Below are 21,706 nucleotides of genomic sequence, written 5' to 3' on the forward strand. Positions count from 1 at the left end.
CTTCAACGGGTTCCTTTCCACCATCTTCATTCATTCACTGAGCATGTACTGAGCACCTACTGTATGATGAGCACTGTCCCAGACACTGAAATCATGAGACAAAGAGTTAGCTCCTGCCCTTGCAGTGTTGGGAAGCAGACATACAAAAAGAGCTTTACCAAGGAGTGTGATAAGAACAGAGAGAGGAAAACAAAGGATATTCTAGCAGCACTCACCCATGGCCCCAGTGTGGCATCAAGGATCCTCAGGGCATGGCCAGAGGAAAGTCTAGTGTTGCTGGAGTGCCATGGAAAGTAAGGGGCTGGCTGCAGTGGGGCCAGTCATGTGGGGACTCGGGGGCCTCAGGAGAAAGTCCATACTTCACTCAAGAAACTGAGTGCTGTGGCCAGTTCTGTACTGTAGAACTGTCACTCTGGCTGCCCATGAAGAGTGGTTGGAGGGGAACAGACTAGAGGCATAAAGACCTGTTAGGAGGTGGCTACAGGCATCTGAGCAGGAAGTGATGACCTGAACTTAGTAAAACAAGTGGAGGGAACTGATTCAAGAAATGTTTTGGCCAGGATTTAACCTGAGAAATGAGACAATGATGACCGTCACATTTTAAGCAAGGACAACCATGTGGTTAGGGTGTCGCCATCACAGGAGAAAGAAACCCCAGGAGGAGAAGCAGGTTTGGGGGAGGGGGATGGGCTGGACAATGGTGAGTTCAGTTTGAGACATGGTGAGTATGAAGGACCTATGCACATGCAGGTGGAAGCGTTCTGAGGCAGATGGACACACAGGTCTGAAATCTAGGGAGCAGTTCAGGCTGTGAAGCTGGAGGGAATGTGGGCACAGACAAATTTACATGAGTGTGGTTGGGGAGGAGAGGGCAGGGGAAGAAGTGGAGGGGCATCATGCCCTTCGGCCCTAAAATTCTCACCTGCTGAGAATGAGGGTGGGGAAGGGGCTAAGGGCAAGGAGAGGATGCTTGGAACACCCGTTAGGGCGAATACCAGAGAATCTGACCTAGGCCTAACAATACAGGGGCCCCGGTGGCTTTGGAGGCCATAAATCTGCATTAGCACTGACCTGTCCTCCTCAGGGTCTTCTCCAGGACCTAGAAGGCAGGAAGGTTGGTCGGCCTGTAGTACTTGGGCTGCAGTCTTACAAGACAATTGTGGCAGAAGGTTCCTTTTGAGTGTGTAGCAGAGACAGCTAACTGTTCACCAAAAAAAAAAAGTGTATCCCTTGCCCTGCCATAGAACAGAGTTGAGGCTAGGAAGGGGCGTCCCAGCAGAGGCTACATTTCCCAGCATATACCCCTCCTCTCACATCTGTTACATCTGAGAGGAGTCAAGTGACACGTTCTTGCCAATGGAATGCTGATCAGGGATGACATGTATTTTCCAGCCCCAAATAGTTAAGAAGCAGATGTGCCTTCTCCACCCTTCTTTTCCTCTTCTAGTTTAAGGCCCCCTTGGAAACCACATGTTGGAGATGGCAGAGCCACAAGGTGGAAGGATCCCGGTCCCTAAATCATCACTTGGAGGACACACACCACTGATCAGGAACACCCACGTGAGTTGTTTGTGAACAAGAAATCAGCTATATTGTCTGAGCCAATATACATTTGGGGATTTGTTTGTTATAGCATCTAGCATTATCCTGACTAATACAGGGTTTAAGAAAATTGTTGGTTCTTCAGATGATGCTGATGCGGCCAGACTGGAGAATCGATTGAAGCCTCTCGGGACAGAAAGTCTTTGTTGAAGTGCAAGAGCAGGAGTAGAGAGCAGACTGGAAATATCTAGAAAGCAGGAGGTCAAGGCCTCTGGTAGAATTCAGGAGGCTAACATTTCAGAGAGGGGCTATCCTGCAGTGTGGCAAGAGCCAATGGGAAAAGGTAAGGAACATTAAGCAGGTCCGGGAACTGTGATGCTGGGGGTCAGGAATCATGTTGGATGGTTAATCCACTTGGAAATTGTGGTCTGTGACAAAGCAGGACATGGGGTGGAGAGAGAGTGTCAGAGGTCTGGCCACTGTCTTGCAACCAGGGCAATGGGAAGAAGTGCTTTAGTTAAAAACTAGACTAACCATCAGGACTGCCATCACTAAGCCCTGTCAGCTGCCATGGCTGAATGGATCTGAGCAGGGTGTCTCATCATTGGTGAGGATTTGTTCATTAGGCCACAGAGATGCACACCTGAAAGCTGGTCCATGAAAAGGAACACCTGTAAATGCTGAGGCAGGCTAACTCCATCCAGCAACAGAAACAGCCAGACCCACAGCAAGAGTGCTTTCTTCAGTTGGTAGAGAAGCTTGGCACTCTCCAAATTGCTTATTTACACGTCTGTTTGAGCCTCGTGGACATCCCATATTAAAGACAGTGTCCCTCTGTGCCAGGTAAGGTCACCAAAGTGTTAAATAAATGATAGCACTCAGAAGGGAGTGGAGCCAAGTTCTCCTGATCCTTGGCCAGTGGTCCTCATTATAAAATCCCTTTTACAGACATTTTTAGACATTAACTACCCATCATCTTGGGGAGATTTAGGCCTCAACACACCCCTGGCAGCAGGAATGACGGGGATGGCCTCCAAAGGCACTTCCAGCTAGCAATTCTTTTTTTTTTTTTTTTTTTTTTTTCAGCTAGCAATTCTTAAAAGAGTTTCTGAATGAGTAGTTCCAAAATAAGACTAGGAATAGGAATGACAGAAAACTCAAAATAATAGTTGTGAAAATAAGAGAAGTTTATGTCTCTTAAAAAAGAGTCTGATGTAAAAAAAAAAAAAAAAAAAGTCTGATGTAAATGTAAGGGCTGCTATGGCCCTCCACAATTTCAGAGGGTCAAGGCTCCTTCTATTTTGTTTTTTTTCCTCTATTGTTATGTAGCAAATTACCTCAAAACTCAGTGGCTTATAACAACAATAAGCTTTTCTTACCTCACACTTTCTGTGCGTCAGGAATTCAGGAGTAACTTCCTAGGTGATTCTGGCTTAAGCTCTCTCATAAGGTTGCAGTCAGGATGTCAGAATGGAGCTGTGGTCACCTGATGGCTTGAATGGCACTGCAACATTGGTTCTGGCTGATGGCAGGAAGCCTCAGTTCCTCACCACCTATAATCCTCCATAGGGTTGCTTGAGTGTGCTTACAACATGGCAGCTGGCTTCCACTAGCCTAGAGCAAGTGCAGAAGCTGCAGTGTCCTTTATGAAGTAGTCTCAGAAATCACACTATCATTTCTGCAATATCCTGTCGGTTACACGGGTCAGTCCTGTTGAATACAGGAGAGAATGAAACAAGGACCTTCCAGTAGTTGAGAATTACTGGAGGCCATCTTGGAAGTTGGGCTACCATATCTGCCATCTTCAGAGAGTGGCTTCATCCCAATATTCTAATATGGCTGCTCTAACTCCAGCTGTCACATCACAGAAGGTACTTTCTGGCTGGCATGAAAAAAGAAGAAAGGAAGAAGGCATGCCTTTCAAGAAGTTGCATACACTATCCTACTTATAGCTTATTGACCAAAAGAGTCACATAGCTGGAAAGGAGGCTGGGAAATTTAGTATTTATTTTGGATGCCATGTACTCAGCTAGACCAGATATTGGGGGACACTTGGCAGTCTCTGACACATCAGCAATGTTCCTGTGTTTATTTCAAAGGATGGTGTGGGGAGGGGAGCACAGAGGACATCACTATCTTGGGTTACTGACCTGGCTAAGGACTTCTGGCCCATCTTGTCTGGGAAACGTGTGTGTGTGTGTGTGTGTGTGTGTGTGTGTGTGTGTGTGTGTGTGTGTGTGTGTGTGTGTTGCAGGGACAGGGGAGGAGTGCAGATAAGTGCTTTATCCTGTAATTAGTGAATCTCAGTGTCAAGAGAAAATAGTCCTTAGAAGAACTCAGGAGACAAATGAACATTAAAAACAGACTGAGTCCTAGAAACCCAGCCAAGAGTGGTCCCAAGAATTAAGATGATCCAGAAAATGAGAAGACCATCACAGGAGACACTGTGAGAGCAGCCTCATTCTGCACCCAGACATGCAGGTTTAAATAAATTCTAGGTAGCCCAACTTATGACCCCAATGCAGAAGCCCAGATGGGCAACTCTACCAGCTGTGTTTTTAAAAGATCGCATGATTCCTGATCAATGAACCAAGGAGACCAAATGCAAAAGTGTTTAGAGCTGAGCTGCAGATTCGCCCAGAGACCTCTTAGAGACCAGAGCCAAGGCTTGAGCAGCCAGCTGGGTGCTGACTCAAGCTGGGAGTGAGCCCGACATTGGAGCCTAGCTAAGCAGGAGATGAGCCATCAGCCAGCCAGAGGATTCTAAGGCTTGAGAGGCCCACAGAAAAGCTGCCCTGGCAGAAGGAGGGCAAGGCTCTGACTTGGCTGAGTGGCTGGTGACAGAGGGCACTGTCATCCTAGAGGAATGCAAAGTCTGGAGCAAGAGGCCTACAGCTGGGGCATCCAAGGGGGCAGCTGGTACTGCCAAGGCCCCTGTGGCAGGAGCTGGCTTTCTCTTCATTGCCAAGGCCTGCCTAGACCTTGGATCCTTATCTTGAGGGTGGAAGAGGTGGACTGAGGATTCAGAGGTGCTCGCTTCATGGAGGGTGACTACAGTCTCCTACCTGCCTGGCTAGTCTCGTGTGCCCTGCCCGTAGCCCAATCTGGATAACGTCCTGGGTCCTGAGTCCACACCAGGCCATCTCCAGATGGGGTGTCAGGACACCCTGGGTAGGCAGCATGCTCACTCACCCGGGTCACAACCCATGCCCCTTATTGTACGTGGGTTGTCAATCATCACCACATTGCTGTGCACAAGGGTCAACCTCCAGAGCAGTAAGGGATCACCACAGCTCCAGCCTTCCCCACTCTGCCTTGGCCCGAGTGCCAAGGTCACCGAGAATTTGGGGGACCTCTACAGACTGCTAGTTTGAGGACCCTTTCAAGAAAGACACCTCCAGGTGTGGCTGACATCGGGCTCCAACCTCAGGTGGGGGTAGGGGGGTGTTGGAAGCTAAGGGTGGGCTGGTAGGGGGTAGTTAGGAAGGGTAGAGCATCCCAAAGTGGCCTGGAATTGGCTTGGGAAATCCAGGACTGTGCTTTGTGGCTCTGTTGCAGCAATGCTTAGTGAGCACCTGCTCAATGAGGCAGACACTTGGCTACCCCCTGGGTACACAGAGCAGAGGAAGGCTCATATGACATCACACCAGACCATAAGTAAAGCAAAACAGCAGAGGGTGCAATATGCAGTGATAGGTTAAATACAAGACACAGAAACAATGGAGGAGGGGAATGTGCTGGTAGAGTGGTAAAGGGAAGCTTCACTTCACAGAAGAGGTGGTACCTGCAAGAAAGAACAGGACTCCTCAGCCACGATGGGGCCAGGTGAGGAAGGGAATCTAGGCAAAGGGAGCAGCAAGCCCCAGAGCTCTTAGCTGTGAGACCACCAGCGGTAGAGGAAGAGATTTTCCTTGCCTGATGTGTTCATTAGACTCTGAAATTTCTGGGCCCTTTCAAGGTGCAGTAGCCTTGATCTCTTTCCATTAAACAACGCAGAGGAGTCAGAGAGGGGAGAAGATGCTCCCTCCCTGCTTGTTGGGTTTTCTTTCAACTTTGAGTCCTTGGTAGCTGGTCATAACAGGGCGGGGGAACCATAATTATGAAGAGGAGAAGGGTTCTTTGATCTTGAAGAACCTGCCCAAGGCCCAGTCCATCTCTATGTAGGTCCTCAAGTGACCTTGGATGGTCCCTTAGGCATGACTGTCCCCAGCAGCCTCTGTGGGGCAGGAGGCAAGGCTGGGAGGTGCACTGGGTGGGGCACTCTAACCTACCCTCCCTGCTGTCAGACCCAGTCCGTTGAGGTATCTGGCCCTCTCTGGAACCCTTGGGAACCCCCAGCATTGCCAAAGCACCGTCCTGCATCTTGCAGGTGGCCCTACAGTGTGAGAATCGTCATCTGGCTCATGCTGACACATCCTAGTAACTTTTTTGGTGGTGTACAGGCTTGCTTTTCCTCTAGGACCCAGGAAAACGTGATATGCAAATGAATCACCAGGTGACCCAAAATCAAACAGCTGCTCTGGAGTTCTTCTGTGAAGGCAAAAGGAACTGGAGGCCCCAAGAGGTCCACCTCCTTTCTGGGTCAAGGTGGGCAAGTGAGACTGAACCAGAGTTACACTGGGATGTCACCCTGTCTCTGGCTACAGGTGGACCAGGAACCTCAGGCAGAGCCGCCAGTGCCCAGCGAGGCTTTGGGAGGATTTGTGGTGCAGGTGGAGGGTGGGTCATCGGTGCTGATGTCCTGGGCAGCCCAGTTCATTCATCCAGGAACCCCTTTCCCCTGACTGTTGCTCTTCTCACTGGGATATGCAAACAGCCTCATGGCAGGCCTGGCGTTTCTCTCACCTATGCCAGCTCCAGCCCCAAGGCCTAGCTCAGGTCACATCTCTCTGGTTCAAAAACCCCTTAATATAAACTCCTTGGTCTGGCATCCAAGGCCCTACCCACTACAGTACTAACTCACCTCTCACCAGTCTTCCATAAACTCCTCCTCCAGCCCAGTGTGTGCCCATCCTTTTTGCCCTCTTCCCCTAAAGCTCTCTCATCTTTGAGCCCTGGATCTTGCCTTTACGGGGTCCAAAGGTCCCCTTGCCACTGATGCCCTCCTGACCAGGCCCAGCTCCAGTGCCGTCTCACCTATCAAGTCTTCCTTGTCACCCTCTGCCCTCCGACCCTATGGCCTACAAGATGGAACTTTTTACTAGATTTGTATCGTTAATTATAGGAGTGATACATGCTTGTAAAAACATTCCCACATTATAGAAGCATACACAGTAAAATGACTGTGTCATCCCAGCTCTCCTTTCCCTAGAACTCACCCCAGTCAACAGTCACGCATGCACATGGGTGCCCGTTTTACACAACAGGAGAGGGGACCCTTGAGAACTTTCCATCACCACTTGACATGGCGGTGGCAGGGTGGTGGTGGTGAGGAGCAGAGTTGGTGACTTGTGTTGACTTTGGAAAAAATCACTGGCCTCGAGGTCAGTCTGTGGGACCCCTTGATTCCTTTCAAAGGAAGGCATTTCTGGTTCACAGGAAGATATTCATTCTGTTCACCCAAGAGCCAGAAACTCAAGTTCAAAAGGCAGCCAGGCTGCTTGAGAATCCTCTTGGCCTAGCACAACCCCCACTATAAGCCCGGGCTGAGCTGAGCGGGAAGTCACGCAGCTTTAACGGCACGGTCACTCGGTCAGATGGAGAGACGCAGGGTTTGGACGCTGGCCTGCCTTTCTCCAGCCTGGGCCCTTGCCTGGCCCCTGTAGGTCCAGTGTTCTGGCTGGTCAGCCTGGAGCCCTCTACTCGCCGTGTGCCCTGCTGGCGAAGCAGTGAGTCTCCTTACAGCATGGCTCAGGAGAATAATCTGCCCAAGGGACTACTCACCCTCCTTAGAGTAGGAACTAGAGGAAGAAGCGGGGCTGTGCTGGCATCTCCTTCTCCAGAGGTTCCAGCCCACGTTTCTAGGCAGTTTGAGCAACAGGGGATAGATGTCTTCCCTAAATAACCCAAGGTACCACATCTCTCCCCCACACTCCAATTCAAATAAAATATTTAAGGAAGAGAAGGGACTGTGGTACACCAAGGTGGGAACACCTAACCCCAATTTAGAGATGTCAGGGAAGGCTCCCAGGTATTGGCATACACACTGACACTTAAAAAATAAGCAGGATGTGGCCAGGTGAAGGTGAGAACAGCATTCCACACAGAAGAAACACCACTGGCAAAGGCCTAACGGTGAGAGGGAGCATGACTTTGGAGAAACTGGAAATTCACTGTGGCTGAGCCTAGTGTGTGAGGGGGACATGGAGGGGGTGGGCTTGGAGAGGTCGACTGCTTGGGTGTGCAAACCTCAGGGCTTTGTCCCAGTGGCCAAAGGGAGTCAAGGAAAGGTTTTAAGAAGATAAGTGACATTTCAGACAGATGACTCATAGACCATGAGCTGGAGGTGATAAGTTTGGAGGAAATGAATGCCTTTGGGTGAGCAATAATGGTACCTAGACTAGGGCAGGCACAGTGGAAGATGAGAGGAAATAGAATTCAACACAGCATAAGGGGGTGAGGAAGAGGAAGGTGACCCTGGCTTAGGTGTTGAGGATATAGATCACAGATCGACAGTCACATTCAGCAAACAATTATTAACTGGACTGGACTCAGGGTGTAGGGATCTGGAGGTCCCCACATACTTTCATACGTAGAGAATTGAAGGCCAGTGGCCAGTGATAAGCCCCAATCTGGCCATCTAGCCTGCTGACATCAGTGCAGACCTGATTGGGCACCCAAATCTTGATTCAGGCATATCATGTACACACAGAGGCTGCTAGACACCATAATCCTGAAGCAGACACCCCACATCCACAGCTGACCACTCTCAGCCAACCCAGTGCTCCCCTGACCTACAAGCCAGATATCCCTAGTCAATCAGCAACGCTCAGAAACTTTGTTTTTTGAATACAGAACAGAGATAGCTCATGACCAACCCCATTTCTCCCCCTTCCCCAACCTAGACTCTCTGCTGGAACAGTGTTTTGTTTGGCAGTAAAACTTTTCTACTCAGCACTCAATCTTTGGCCTCTAGTCTTAACTCAAGCCAGAGGCCTCCACCAGCCACAGGGCCTGAAGGGGCTTCAACAAAGTTGGATACACCTTATATGTTCTTCGCACAATTCTGATATTCTATACTCTGTGGTCCTTCTTTGAGCTCTCCTGGGCACCTGCGGGTGCAGTGAGCAGCCCAATAGGGGCTGAGGGTGTTATCTGAGGCCATGAAACATGGGGGCATTAGGCTGTGGGGTATGGTGGAAGAATACAGGTAGGAATCCCAAACCCTTGGTTATGGTCTCCAGCTCCCCAGGTGACCTTTCCTCTTTGGGCCTGTCCCTCCAGCCCCCAGGCCTTTGCACATGCTGTTCCCTCTGCCTGGAATACTCTTCCCCTTCCCCTTTGTCTGTTTGACTCGTCCTTCAGGTCTCCGCTTTCTCAGGGAACACCTTTTTTTTTTTTTTAATAAATTTATGTTTTTGTTTTATTTATTTTTGGCTGTGTTGGCTCTTCGTTGCTGCGCGGGCTTTCTCTAGTTGCAGTGAGCGGGGGCCACTCTTCGTTGCGGTGCGTGGGCTTCTCATCGTGGTGACTTCTCTTGTTTCGGAGCACGGGCTCTAGGCATGTGGGCTTCAGTAGTTGTGGCACAAGGGCTCAGTAGTTGTGGTTCGTGGGCTCTAGAGTGCAGGCTCAGTAGTTGTAGCACATGGGCTTAGTTGCTCTGCGGCATCTCACTGACTTCCTGATCCAGGTCAGATTCTTTAGTTAAATATTCCCATAGACCCATGTTCCATTACTTCTTTCCCTTCATTAGGGGTTTTTGTTTATTTGTTTGTTTGCTACCATCTGCCTCCCCCAGCAGACTTCCATGAGAGAGAGGTTCTGTCCTACTCACTGTTGTATCCCCAGGCCCTGGCAAGGGACCTGTCCAGTAGTAGGTACTGAATGAATGCATGAATGAACAGATGGATAGATTTCACTTGGTAAAACAAAAGCTCAATTGGATGAGACCCTTCCCAGGATTGACGTAACCTTCTAGGCCTCTACCATTTCATCTCTGAAATAGGAAGAATGTTCCCTGCTGGCTGCTTTACTTCTGTATCTAAAATGACTCCAGTTAGTCTGATAAAGTTTGGGATGCTTTAAAAACAACTGGGATAAAGGTTCCTATTTGGCTCAAGGACCTTATTTTCTGACCCCTAGTCACATATATATGAATATTGAGAGAGAAATTCAGGCTGTGCCAGAAACCCCAGGGCCCTCTGTCAGAGTTGGAGTTAGACAGCCCCTTCCAGAGAAGGATGAGTGGCCAGAAGCCCCAGCCATGCCTCCTAGAGTTCGGCGGTTAAGGCTCTCCTGTGTTCCCATGGCCCGGCAGGCAGGGTGGATGAGTGTCACAGCTCAGAACTGGGAATGGTGCCCCATCAGGGGCTCAGAGTCTACTCATTTATCCTTCTGTCTGTCTTCAGTGATGGACTGAGTGTAGGAGTTTTTCTGAGGCAAAGCCAGAGGTATGGCTTAGGGCCCAGTGAATCATCTCCCAAGAGTCTAGGCTGCACAAGAAGGCTGCCTGTGTCCACCATTGCTTTCACTGCTGCAGGTGGACCTCACCTGCTGAGGTCCAGATCTGCTTATAAGATGCACCAGGATGAGGACACCATCTTTATAATCTTCACGAAGAGATTCTGCCCAGCCATCCTCTCCCTGAGGGCCCATAACTACACATTCCTATTCCCCACAGTCTTGAGGGAACTTGCTCCTCCTGGAAGGGGTAGCTGGCTGGACTGGAAGGATGACCTGGTCAGGGGTTGGAGTGAGACAGAATCTCAGCCACATCAAAATTTGTGCTAATATCCCTAGCCAGGATGGGGAGTACCAGGTCCTAATAAATCAATAAGGTTCTTCAAGAGCTGAAAAACCTAAACGAGGAAAAGGAGGAGACATCTGATTCTGGAGGAGCCTTTTCAGTGGCTTAGGAATGCAATGCCCATTATACAAATGGGTAAACTCCTGCCATGGAGACCTGTCTCTGATGGAGACCTGGGAAGAGCCAAAGCTTTCAGTATTTTAAAGAAGGGTAGCCCCTTGCCCCCACTCTTCAATGTGCTAGCTCTGTGCCTTCTCCTTCTGCTCAGACCACCATTCATCCTTACTGCACTGCTGGTTCCTGGTCACCTTGGGACACCCTAGCTGGCCCAGGTCCTCCTTAAACAAACTCACAAGAGTCAATACAATCACTATCAAAATCCCAACAATGTTTTTTTCAGATATAGAAAAATCCATCTTAAAGTTCATATGGAATCTCAAGGGACCATGAATAGCCAAAACGATCTTGAAAAAGAACAAACTTGGAGGTCTCATATCACCTGATTTCAAAACTTACTTCAAAGCTATAGTAATCAAAAGAGTGTGGCACTGGCATAGAGACAGACATATAGACATATAGACAAATGAAATATAATAGAAATATAATACAAGAAATACAAGAAATAAATCCTCACATATATAGTCAAATGGTTTTTGACAAGGGTGCCAAGACAATTTAACGAGGAAAGAACAGTCTTTTCAACAAACAGTATTGGGAAAACTGGATATCTACACGCAAAAGAATGAAGTTGGATCTTTACTTTACACCATATACAAATATTAACTCAAAATGGATCAAAGACCTAAACATAAGAGCTAAACTATAAAACTCTTAAAAGAGTACATAAGGGAAAATCTCCATGTCATGTCTTTGGATTTGGCAATGATTTCTTGCAAATGACACCAAAAGCACAGGCGACAAAAGGAAAAATAGATAAATTGGGCTTCATCAAAGTTAAAAACTTTTGTGCATCGAAGGACAATACCAATAGAGTGAAAAGGAAACCCATGGAATGGGAGAAATATTTGCAAATCATATAAGGGGTTAAAATCCAGAATATATAAAGAACTCCCACAACTCAACAGCAAAAAACAAACAACCAAATTTAACATTGGACAAAGGACTTGAACAGACACTTCTCCAAAGAAGATAGGCAGATGGCCAGTAAACACATGAAAAGGTGTTCAACATCACTAATTATTAGGAAATTCAAAATTAAAATCACTATGAGATACTAATTGACACCCATTTGGATGACTACTATTAAAAAACTAAACTGAACAGAAAATAACATGTGTTGGTAAGGATGTGGAGAAATTGGAACACTTGTGCATTGCCAGTGAGAATGTAAAATGATGCAGCTGCTGTGGGAAATGATATGGCAGTTCTTCAAAAAATTAAAAAGAATTACCATATGATCCAGTGATTTTAGTTCTGGGTATATACCTAAAAGAACTGAAAGTAAGGACTTGAACAGATGTTTGTACACCTGTGTTCATAGCAGCATAATTCACAATAGGCAAAAAGTGGTAATAACTCAAATGTACATCAGTGGATGAATGGACAAACAAAATGAGGTGTATACATAAAATGGAATATTATTCAGCCTTAAAAAGGAAGGAAATTCTCATATATACTACACTATACATGAACTTTGAAGACATTATGCTAGGTGAAATAAACCAGACACAAAAAGACAAAAACTGTACGATTCCACTTGTATGAGGTATGTAGAGTAGAGTTCATAGAGACAGAAAGTAGAATGGTGGTTGTGGGCTAGGGGGAGAAAGGTATGGGGAATTGTTGTTTAATGGGTACGGAGTTTCATTTGGGGATGATGAAAAAGTCCTGGAGATGGATGGTGATGATTGCTGTACAACAATGTGGATTTACTTAATGCCACTAAACTATACACTTAAAAATAGTTAAAGTGGTAAATTTTATGTTATGTATATTTTACCACAATAAAAAAAGAAAAAGTTGAATGGGAGTAGGCACCTGAATCTGTAAGTGTCCTCTTCTGAGAGCTTACTCATGACCCTAGCAGATAGTGGGAGGGATGGGGGCAAAGGAAGGGGGCTGTCTGTTCCCCACCTCTACCACCAACCTCCCTTTATTTCTGCCTCTCTAAATTGTGGTCATATCACATGTCTTGTTCTATGTGTGTTGTCTAGATTGTGACTGTCATTCTCAAGTAGGTAGACTCAAGAATAAAGAAATATGACAGCAAGAGGTGACAGGTGTTGGGGGGATAGATTCAGGTTCAGCAGGGATTCTCAGAGCCTTGGAGGGGGTTGGCAGATTGAAAAGTCTTCCTAGTCTTAAAAGAGGAGTTAAGAGGCCAGAGAGATGGGAGGGTCATAGTCAAGCTAGGGGCACACAGAATGAGGCCACTGTAGCTGAGTTCTGTGGTCAACGTAGCAGGAGATGGGGCTGGAGTCAGATTGGGCAGGACATTTACCCAAGGGGATCATAGCGCCCTGGAGGGTTTGCAGTAGGAAAGAGATCCATTTGACTTACATTTTGAGATGCTCACCCTGGCTGTTGGGTGAAGAATGGACAGCAGGGGGCATGGGTAGGAGCAGGCAGACAGTGAGAGGCTGCTGCAGGCATCCAGAGGAGAGGTGGTGGTGGCTTGGCCTGGGTGGTGGTAGTGGAGGTGGAGGGCTATGGACAGATTCTTGAGGTGTTGGGAGGAAGAGATGCCAAGGCCTGTGGCTAGATTGGACATGGGGCTGAGGGGCTTGCTGCCCAGGGGTCTTGGGTGGATAGGTGGATGGTAATACCATTTACTGAGCTCTAACCAGTGGTGGGACAGGTTGAAGGGACAAGTCTGGCACCTGGTTGCTGAGAAATGAGTGGTCAGTTCACCTTTGCTGGTTACACATCACAGCTCTTATATTCAGAAAGTTCTTCGAGTCTAACCCTGACCTTCCAGCTGCAACTGGAGCTCCAGCCATTCCAGGTTGCCCTTGGTGAGTCTGCTCGGTGCTGAGAGGTTGTGGGACTGAGGCATGGGCTAGCGGCCAAGGGCTTGGGTGGCAGGTGTGCCTTTTGCATGACCGCTATTAAGCATATCAACCTGTGGTGCCTGTCAGACTCAGACCCAGGGAGCCCATGCCAAGGTGCGTGGGCTGGAGTACCCGGTACAGGAGCCTCCTGCCCCAAGCACTTCAGGTCCGTACATGCCCCTCATCCTGCCTCTGGAGCCCTCTCTCAGATCAGAAGCATCCCCCAGGGCCCTCAAGAAGGGCTCTTCTTCATGATTCCTTCAGAGGTAGAAGGTGGAGGGCAAAACCTCTGATCTTGATGCCAGACAAACTCCAAGAAATTACTCATCAGAGTTCAAAGCTTCAGAACCGCCGGAAAAGGGCCCTGCCCCACAGTCTGATCGGAATAGCTGGTCAGCAGGGGCTGTGGCACAGGGGGCTTTCAAGGTTGGGGCCAAGGCCCTGACCGGGCACAGCTCCTTCCAGAGCTGGGCTGCCCTACACCTCATCTTACCAAACTACAACTGCGACCAGGGAGCCATAGGCAGAAACCCCCTTGGATCTGCCCCCCAGCTGACCAGTTGGGACCCTCAAAGCCCCCAGACCTACCCAAGACTGACTTGCCATGTGTTTGGGGTCCCATCAGTGGCTTCCTCATCCCCGATCCCTATTGTGCCCTTCTGGAAAGTGTCTATCAGTGCCGCAGCGGCCCCCATCCTGGAAGCCTGCTCCCTGACACCCTCAGGGAAGGGTCCCAGTATTGGCCTCTCATGAGCTTCCCATTCCCAGGAGCTGGGATCAGATGACCAGCCTACTCAGGTTTCCTTCTCCCGTCCACCCACCCACCGCTTAGCTCTCCTGGGCCTGGCTCACAGCCATGTCTGGTGTTAAGGCCTGCCAAAGGGTAAAGGGATGGGCACTGGGGAGGGAAGAGGTGACCGGGGCTCCACCTGGCTGGGAGAGAGCCAGGGAGTTGTCCCAGCAGAGACGACATTTTGGGAGTCATTAAATCTGGAGGAACAGAGTAGATTCACCCGGGTGGTAGCTCCCCCTCTCCTGAGCAGAAGCTTGTGTGGTGTAGCCTTGAGAGGCAGGCCTCTAGGAGAGGAGCCCTTTGGCAGGGTGCTCTTTCCTCATGATGCCTCCTGTTCTGTGCTTTCGCAGCTTGAGTGATGAGGACGCCTCCCCATGGGAGCAGGGTCTCCAGGATGCTCAGCCCCAGGCCTGGTTCTGCCCTGAAGCCACACAGAGACGCCTGCCCCCAATCTTCCTCCCCACAATCCTGTGAGCTCCCTCAAACCACCCACTCCTGGCTGGGCTCCTAGATTTGCTCCAGAGGGCTGGACGGGGTAGGAGGGGCCTCACTAAGTGTCCAGGGTCCACTTCAGGCAGGGGCTGGGCCTGGCCGGGTGCAGAAGTGTTGTGCAGTGAGGCTGGCCCAGGACCCGTGAGAGGTGCCAAGAGAGGGGCTGATGGCTAGAGGGGTGGGCCATCAGGGGAGCCTCAGCCAGTGTGCTCTCCCAGCAGCTCCAAGGGCTGCCCTAGGGCTCCAAGGGCTGCCCTAAATCCTACTGTCACCTTCATCTCCATTCTCAGCCACTGCCAAGAGCCCTGGTCTCTCAAGGGTGAGCCAGTAGGTGAGCTAGCGAAGTCGGGACTGCCCCCTCCCTTCCCGCCACCCTTCTGCCTCAGGTTCTGGGCATGGGACAGAAGTGCCCATCCCTGCTTGCCATCCTACTCTGTGTGGTAAACAAGGTAACCCACATGCCAGGCCCCTTCTGCCCATGAGATTGTGTCCTGTGGCTCTCCTGGGGGCATTAGTGCTCCCCCTACTTCCATGTCCAGACCCTGGCCAGGGTGTGCCCTCCATGCCTAGGGAGCCCCTCAGAGCTTTTCAGGGGCCATGCCATTTGTCTCTCTGTTCCTGGCAATGCCCTGGGAAGGGAAACCCAAATTCCCTGAGGATAGAAGGTCAGGCAGTCAGGGAGAGATGGAGAAGGGCACATTACCGAGAGGAGTGAGTAGAAAGGTGCAGACCCTCTTCTTCTTGCCCCTTGTTCACCACCCTTCTCTGGCCAGGTGATTCTCCCACTTGCCGCCACAGCAATCTCTGGGAGGAAAGAGGCTGAAGTCTCTAGGGTCTCTGGATATTTGGAAAGATGGGGTCAGGGATAGGAGGACTGCCAGAAGTAACCTCCAGAGAACAACCATGACCTAGGATGGAGTCCTCATGGGCCTGTCAGCTTGCTCTAAAACTGGATGGGGGGCAGCCTCCATAGGGGCCTGAGGAACCCCCGCCCTCCCAAAGGATCCTGATCTTTGCTAGGTCCTGTAGTGTCAGGCTACTAACCCTGGTACAGCCTCCCACGCTGTTAGATGAATCCTCAGGGAGTCAAACATCTGGGCTTCAGTGTCACTTTGGCTACTTGCCAGAGCTTCGTGAGCTTCTGCCCCTCTCTGAGAGCCTCAGTTTCTGCATCTGTAAAATCGATATTATCATTCCAAGGGCTCAAAAGAAGTTGGCTTTGTTCCTAAATATCTCCCTTCTCTGCCAGTCATTCATTCCAAAAGCCCGCTCTCCTTATTAGCGAGTTCTGGTTAAGCATTGCTCTAGTCAGATGCTCTTGAAAGGTGGTTGGGGGCACAGTGAGTTTCTCATCTTTTGGGGAGGATGCATTTTTCTGATGCCGTTGGGCCTTCTAGCCCCTTTCCCCAGTGCTGGCCATGCCCCCATAAATTGAGACCTCTAGGCAGCACACTTGCCAGCACCCTGTGCCATGCCCAGATGATTCCAATCTAATGGACTGCAGCCTGGGCAAAGATGTCACCACAACGTTCCTTTGCTAATGGGAGCCTAAGCTGTCATTGGCCCAAGCAGGACTCTGACACTCAGCCATGCCACCCTCTATTTCAACTGACACCTGTTGGCTGAGTCCTTATTTTGCGCCAGGCACCTTGATAGGCTAGGAGGCAGGGAGTGGGCAGAGAGGAAGGTTAGCCATTTCATTGCCCCGACTGGTCCCCAGAGACCAGTGGTATCCTCATACACATGGCATTGAGGTTCCATGCTAGCAAAATCCTCAAGGTGGGGACTTGCCCCTGAGAGCCAGTCAAGGAGGGCAGGGAAGGTTCAGCCAGGTCTCCAGACCCCCTCACACCCTTAATGAAGTGGCAGTGCCATAAGATGTCTGGTCCAACAGGCTGAACAGAGAGAGCAGTCCTCTCACATTTAAGAGAAAATAGGATGTTGGGTTTACTATCAGGCTCAAAAGCAGGGAGCTGGCAATAAATCAAGAACTGAAAAGCTATGTCAGTGCTTCAAACTAAATTTCCAAGCCCGGGAAACAAATGAGCAAATCCATTGGAAGAAAAAAAAAATCTATTAAAATTTCAGGAGAAATGCTTTGCTATAAATTAGATTTTTCTGCCAACCAGGATAATTCAATAATTTCCTCTTGACATTCTTGAGGTTGCTCTTTGGGGGGAATTATGATGCTTTGAAGTTGGGAGCGATTTGTTTCCAAGAAAAGATGAAGAGTTGACTGGGAGTGGAGGTGAGAGGGCAAGGAGGGGACTCTTCTACTAAAGGGGAAGGGGGCCCCCTTTGGGGGCTCTGTGCCACTGGACAGAGATTTTCCAGGATGGCCAGGAGGACTGCAGTGCAGCGCTTTGACCGGGGGATGCCCCAGGCCAGACTTGACTCTGACAGGAGAGTGTGTGTATATGTGTGCGGGAGTGTTTGGGGAAGATCTTGGGGTCCTCCAATATCATCTTATAGTTAGGGCAGCCTCAAGTCTTACAGCTTTCCTAAATAACTGTCTAAAACCTTCCTCAACCCTTATGGAACCAGAGCTGGTTTCAGGTGCCCAAGGTCACTTCTTAGTTCTGGGTGCAGGGTAGGCGGAGGTGGCTGCCTGCCTCCCAGTCTTCCTTTCTTCCTTTGCTATGCAAGATTCAGCACCAGCCAGGACCCATCCCTCACATCTTATTTATCTCCTGTAATTTGGGGCTTTGATCCTAGCCCCTATCAACGCTTGTCTCTTTGTACAAGGTCCAACACAGCCATGATGCCAGACTGTCTCTGGCATCATTGGCCAAAGCCACTCTGACTGGACAGGACAGCTGGCAGAGGAGGGTGCCAGGCAAGGGGAGGGATCTTGGAGGACTAGGCACAATCAGACAGGCCACTGGGTACCAGCCTCCAAGACAACTGTGGGGAAGGGGCAAGGGACCCAAGTCAGGACTTGGGTAGGACAGGGCTCCAAAGTCAGCCAGCCTGGCTGTGAATTCTGGCTTCTCTACTGGCAAGTGTCTTAACCTCTCTAAGCCTTGATACTGCTATCTGTAAAATGAGATAATACTAGTACCTACCGTATAGATAGAACTAAATGTGACAATGTGTGTGAAGCCCCTAGCACCATGCATGGCACACAGAGGTGATACACAGTAGTATCTTTAGGACAGCTCTTCCCACTAGAGGATACCCATCCCCTGCAGCCCCTGCTCAGGCCCCCTTCTCTCTCCCTTCTCTCCCACCAAAACTTGCCTGTCCTTGCGGACTTACCTCCTCAAACAGAATCACGAAGAATGACGTTTGCCTGTAGAGCTGGGCTGCCCGCTGAGTGCCATCACACAATTGTGCTTGGGAAGACTTTACCCACGGTGGTCACTCATTGTTGCTACCAACTACCCTCACAGGAAGGTTAGTTGATGTTAAAATACACTCATTTTGCAGAGGACCTGGGAGGTAAAGTGACACTGTTCAAGGTCACATATCTGGGAGAAGAGGTTGGAGCTGGGACTAGGGCCCAGGTCAAACCAGCTCAACCAGAGGCAGTCATTCATCTTAAAATACATCCTTCTTTCCATCCTTCCTTCCTTCCTTTCCTCCTTCCTTTCTCCCATGAATCAGAGCCTCCCAGAGCCCACACAATGGCCACTGGGACAGAGTGGCAAACTGAGGCAGGGATGCATGGGTGTCATCTTCTTTCCAATATTCTCCGAGTCTCCAGAAGGAAGATCATGGAGCGCAGCAGAAAGAGGTCAAAGGGGAAGGAAGTGGGAGAGTCTGGGAAAGTTTCCATTTAAGCAGCTGTCAGAACAAGCCATTCACTTGGACACTGCCTGACTCATAGAATAGAGAAATTCGGGGTTTTAAAGGTCATCTCATCCCACCCTCCTTTTGAATCATTTCTTCCACAGGTGCTCCCCCACCCTAGATAACGGGGAGCTCACTACCTTCCAGGGCAGCCCCAGGGTGCTCTTTGTTCCTCCACCCCTTCTGGGGCTCAGACTTGGCTTTCTGTGGCACAGTCCTGGCCCTGACCCCACACAGGCAGGGGTCAGCCAGCAGCTTCTCACTTGGCAAGGTCCCAGGTTTGGGGAGCTAATCTGTGAGCAAGGCAGGGGCTTTCTGGAGACTGCGTCTCTCCAGAGGACAGAGCTGGGTGCTGTCACGGCAGTGTTCCCCGGGGATAGCCCTGTTCCTAGGAGTTTCCCCTCAAAGTGGAGGTCAAAGGGAAACTTAGGGCTGGGAAACTTTGCCGCCACCTGAAACCAGGCTGGGAGTTCAGCAGACACGTAATCAAGACCACTGCAATTGCCTCAAAATGATAAATATTTGAACTGAGTTAGCCCCAGGCCAGGGGATGTCCAGGTTTCTGGTTTTGCCTAGGGAGGCACCCCCCAGGGGACCTGCTAGCACCTGGAGGGGCAAGACATAGGAGACATGGGAGCTGGGAAGGGGCAAGAGGTGTCTGGGGGTTTGGAAACTGTAGCCCTTACCATTCAGTAGCTGTGTGACCTTGAGCAAGTCGCTGGGCATCTCTTAACCTCAGATTCCATGTCTCTTAATGGAGGTAATAGTGGCGCCTGCTTCAGATCCCTGATGGAGGTAACAAGACACGATGCCAGCAAAGTGCCTAACACTCAGTGAGCGCTCTGAAAGTGCCAGCCTTTGTTACTATTTGCAGCAGATGGGGAAACCCGTGGGAAATCCGGGCGCCTCTGGGAAGCTGGGGGTGGTGGGCCGGAACTTCCCGGAGCCCTGGGGCTGGGCGGGGCGTCCCGGGTTGGGCCCCGCCTCCTATGTCCCGTTCCTCGGGGCCCGCAGAGCTTCCTTGCAGCCGCCGCAGCTGAGTCACTGCGGCCCGGCCGGCCGTTGGCCTTATCTCAAGACGTGTCTGCCCCTCGAAAGCCCCCGGCCTACCCGCCCGGCTACAGCTAATTTGCACCAAGTCCCTCCGGCAGTTCTGGAAAAACTCCCAGGGTCCCATAGGTTTGGGGTCCTGAGGAAGGAGGGAACCTCCTTCCAGGCTGTCTGGAGGCATCCAGGAAGCCCCTTGCCTAGAAGAGTCTCCCTGTGCCTACAGGCACTGTTCCTTTCTTTCCACCATTAGCTAAACTTGCCTTGGGAATAAGCATTGTCTTCTACAGATTTCTCTTTTAAAATGCGCATTCCCACTCAATGCTTTAAAGGGGAAACCAGAAGACTGGAGAACGGGGCGGATAGACCCTAGGAGCCAAGAAGGGGAGGAGTACTGAGAGGCCGGCCTGGGACTTGGCTGCCTCCTAGGCTCCCTCAGGCCCCGCCTGCCATCTCCCAGCCCCCTGGACTCTAGGGGAAGTGGTGGGAGGGGGAGGGGGAAACAGAGCTGACAGATTCTGTAAACAGAGCTGGTTTGGGCCTCCGCCAAGGACTGGGTGTCCTGGCCCAGGCTGGGTGTGAGGCCCATCCGCGGCTCTCCAGGACACCCCGCCCTGACCCGCTAACCCCGGAGGTGCCCGGCCCATAGCCAGCTCCAGCCAGGATGTGTCTTGAGTTTGGGGAAGTTGGCCAGTTCCCACGTGGGAAATGTGTCCGAAATGGGGGTAGGGGTTTCCCTCTAAGAGCCATCATTGATCGTTCATTCACCAAGTGTCAAATTCAGGCATGGGGACAGCATCTGGTCCCTGCCCAGGGGAGAAGCTGGTACTGGGTTGTCACCCCACCCCCATCTTACCTCCGATCCCGCCCTCTGCTCTTCTGCTGCCTGAGGCAGAGTCCCTGTGGGGTAGGAAGTTGAGTGAGGGGGCTCAGGTTCTGAGAACTCTTCAAGACCCAGTCCTGCCCCCTTGGTTTGTTGTCAGGTGTGGTATCCCATGCCCATAACCTCACAAGGGCAACTCAGGACGCAGCAAGGAATGACCTGGAAAGGAGGAGGGAGAGAGGACAGGCATCCAGGGGTACTCAAGGATACTCAAGGTTGGAAGCAGTAGCCAACAGTGGGTATGAGGTGGGAAAAGGGGTCTTTGGGTGTTTAAGGGAACAGGTGGCTCCAGCAGGTGGAGACAGCTGTGAGCTATGCCTTGGAGGAGAACATGCAAGATGTGGAGAGGACTGGTGGCAGGAGAGGAGAGAGGTTGACCAGCGAAATCTGTAGGGTGGGCCCCAAATGCCAGTCATAAGTTCTGGACTTTACGGTTAGGGTGATGTGCCCTTGGATGATAGTGGGTGGGGTGGACAAAAAAAGGGTCCCATGGAAAAATATGTTTGGGAAGCACTGCATTCAGAAGACTTAAATACCATTTACTGTAGGCTTTATCAGAGCCTTTCTTTCATATGCTAATTAATAAGCATCTTTGTTCTTCAAGAGGGGGACAGGGTATGCAGAAGGCCCTCTCCCACCTTAAGCCCAGCCCCATGGGACTTGGTGCTCTTCTGAAAACATTAGGGTCCAAGTGTATCTTACTCGCTGGCTCTGGTCCAGGTGGAATGGATGGCACATGTAGTCACCAAGGAAAACATGGTTTTCCTAGAAACCCAGATTCAATGACCACCTCCTCAAAGGGAGGTCAACCTGTAGAAGCCCAGGCAAGGGGCGATGGTCATAAGAGAAATCTTTATGAATGAGTTTAGCAGATTCACGATTCTGGGTTACAAGCAATATCCTGTTCCTCAAATCAGGTCCCCAGGTTAGCATCAGTGAATCAGGGATACCTGGTCATCGTTAGGGAATCCCATGGCCTATGTAGAGAACATACTGACTTCGAGGTTATAAGCTGTAGCATTAAGGCTGATTGAGGCTGCACTCCATGTAGTTCCTCCACTAGGACATACCCTGAGCTAAGCTTCATATGGCCAAATGTCTGACTCCATAGAAAGCACAAGAGCAAAGGTAGTCCTTAAAAACTGGGCTTTCTCACTGCTTTAGTGAAGTAGTGACATCCAAGCTATGCTGCTCAGGGACCCCTCTGACAAAGCATAACCAACACCAACAAGAGCTGCATC

General features: G+C 50.2%; 1 long non-coding RNA gene and 1 pseudogene across 3 annotated transcripts in view; one reads left to right on the forward strand and one right to left on the reverse strand.

Annotated features, from left to right (window-relative positions):
• Window positions 1–19,674, reverse strand: part of LOC115803316 (uncharacterized) — a 26,078-nt gene extending 6,404 nt beyond the window's left edge. The window contains exons 1-5 of one of the 2 annotated variants that reach the window (XR_004023994.2): window positions 19,222–19,674; window positions 18,002–18,177; window positions 15,788–15,916; window positions 1,072–3,252; window positions 1–85 (exon numbers count right to left, since the gene is read on the reverse strand). This is a non-coding gene — a long non-coding RNA (uncharacterized LOC115803316). Of the gene's footprint in view, window positions 3,253–15,787; window positions 15,917–18,001; window positions 18,178–19,221 lie in introns of both variants that reach the window. The other variant, XR_016392473.1, reaches the window with a different exon arrangement.
• LOC149749644 (ADP-ribosylation factor-like protein 2-binding protein pseudogene) overlaps window positions 1–21,706 on the forward strand; it is a 98,495-nt pseudogene that overhangs the window by 35,815 nt on the left and 40,974 nt on the right. Inside the window, exon 3 of the transcript XR_016392465.1 lies at window positions 1,448–21,706. This exon is cut by the window's right edge and continues 40,974 nt beyond it. The product of XR_016392465.1 is annotated as an ADP-ribosylation factor-like protein 2-binding protein pseudogene (transcript). The remainder of the gene's footprint in view (window positions 1–1,447) is intronic.

The sequence above is a fragment of the Delphinapterus leucas genome, chromosome 3 (genome assembly GCF_059928025.1).
Source record: "Delphinapterus leucas isolate spDelLeu-1000000601 "Yukka" chromosome 3, BTC_Dleu_Yukka2, whole genome shotgun sequence".
Taxonomy (NCBI): Eukaryota; Metazoa; Chordata; class Mammalia; order Artiodactyla; family Monodontidae; genus Delphinapterus; species Delphinapterus leucas.